The following is a 2,283-nucleotide window of genomic DNA, read 5'->3' as shown; positions in this document are numbered from 1 at the left end:
CTAGCTCTCTGCTACTTGAGCCACAGCACCAATTCTGGCTTTTTTCTGTGTGCTACTGAGGAATCGAACCCAGGGCTCTTGGATGCTAGGCAAGCACTCTCTCACTAATCCAAATACCCAGCCCCCTCATCTTTTTCTTCATTGTAGTTTTTACATAAGTATGCTACCATTTTATGTCCCCAAGTTTAATTCTGAATACTGGTTATTTCTATGAACACTTTTCTTCCCCTGCCTGATTTGTCACTGTCCCTGCTTTGGCCTCATAATAAAATGTAAATAAAGGCTGTTGATAGCTTGAGTGTGCATCATATAAAGACACAGGCCTGCTACCCTGGAAGAGAAAAGCCATGGGCTTGAAATGAAAAGAATGATGCAGTATGTGCAACGAGTATATCTGAAAAATAAATCAGTAAATAAAGCAGAAGCATTGAATATGGTCTGTTTGCACTCAGGGTGGTAATATACACACATAAGTAGGTAGGGCACTGATACATAACTTGGTATTCTCTTCTTTAATTTATTTTGTGGCCATCCCAGGGCTTATTCTCAAAGCCCGATGCGTTCCTCAGCTGTTTTGCTCAAGGGTGAGGCTCTACCACCCTCACAGCTCCACTTCAAGCCATCTGGTCATTAATTGGACATAAGCACCTTCCAAATTTTCTTGCCTGGTCTGGCCTGTTTTTCCTGCTCGGCTTTCTGTCTCAAAGCTGGAGCTCTACCCTCTGGGCCACTGTTTCACTTTTGGTTTTCTGTTGGTTTTTGGAGATAAGAGTCTCAAAGACATTCCTGCTTGGCTGGCTTTGAATGGCAATCTCCTGAGGAGGCTTCAAGCGGCTTTCCTCAAGGATTCGCCAAAGAGGTGCTCCACAGAAATCCTTAGTCTAAATCTTGAGACCATGAGCTCAGAGCAGAAGCCCAGAGCTTTACCATTTTGTGCCACAGCTTCACTTCTAGTCTGTGTGTGTGTGTGTGCGCACGCACACACACATGCTTCTGCTGTGAGCCCATGGTCAGCACCTAGTCCCTGTGTTCAACCCCAAAACCTAGCCACCAGGGCCCAACTAAGAGAAGTGAAACATTTCAAAACCTGATGAGCTTCACCAGATTCATATGTCAGGAAGCATTGTGATACCAGACATGTGCTTGGATTTCCCAAGCTTCCAGAATCCTGGGAGAGGCATCATAGGTCCATCATTGCTGCAGGTCCTGGGGGTGAACTGTGAGCCTAGGCATACTCTCTGAGCTCCTTTTACTCAAGGGTATTGCATTAACCTTGAATCCATGCCTTACTTCTGGGTTTTTCTGTGATCTCTCAGAAATAACAATGTCAGGGACTTTCCTATGCTGGCTGGATTCAAACTAAGGTTCTCTACATCTCAGCCTCCTCAGGAGCTAGGATTACAGTCAGCAGCCCTTGGCACCTGCCTTTCTTTTCTTCATTTTTTAATCTGGACAATCTGACTTCTTAACAGGGTCATTCCAATGGTTTGAATTTATAAGTAAACTACCCCAATGTTCTTACAGCTGCTTTCTCTGAGAAGGATTTTCTCTCCTCATCTTCTCCTCTGGTCACAGGTTTGAAGCCAAAAGTGAGAAATGGGTGTCCCAGGATTTGGGAGCAAATGTCCACAGGACATGCCAGCTTTGTCACTTAGCATTGAGCTGCAGTGAATTTACTGTTTCAGGATGAGAGAACCGAAAGCTGGAGCAATCCTCATACTCTCTGCATTGCTTCTTTTCCCTATAAAATGACCTAATAATTATGAATGATTTTTTTTGTCTACACCCTTAAGTATCTAGAACACAATAGAAGCATATTCATGTTTCTGTTTTTCTCTAGCATACACACATGCACGTACAGCTTCACTTCTGGTCTGTGTGTGTGTATGTATGTGTGTGTGTGTGTGTGTGTGTGCGCGTGCACGCTCATGCACACACGTGCACATGTGTGCATACACCAGTCCTGGAGCTTGAACTCAGGACCTGAGCACTGTACCTAGTTTCTCTTATACAAGGATAGCCCTCTCCCACTTGAGCCACTGAGCCACTTCAGGCTTTTTTCTAGTGATGTGGTCCTGAGAAATCAAGCCCAGGGTTTCATATATGCCAAGTATTCTACCTCTAAGGCACATTCCCAGACCACTAAGTCAGGTTTGTTTGTTTGTTTCTGTTTTTTTTTTATTGTTGTTGTTGTAGGTTGTAGGAGTTAAAGTCTGGGTCTGGTGCTGTCCCTGAGCTCTTCAGCTCAAGTTTGTGCTTTACCATTTGAGCCACAGAGCTACT

The sequence above is a fragment of the Dipodomys merriami genome, unplaced genomic scaffold, assembly GCF_024711535.1.
Source record: "Dipodomys merriami isolate MVZ:Mamm:240054 unplaced genomic scaffold, mDipMer1.0.p SCAF_968, whole genome shotgun sequence".
In the NCBI taxonomy this organism is placed as follows: Eukaryota; Metazoa; Chordata; class Mammalia; order Rodentia; family Heteromyidae; genus Dipodomys; species Dipodomys merriami.
The sequence above is the reverse complement of the archived record's forward strand: the minus strand, read 5'-3'. Positions refer to the sequence as shown.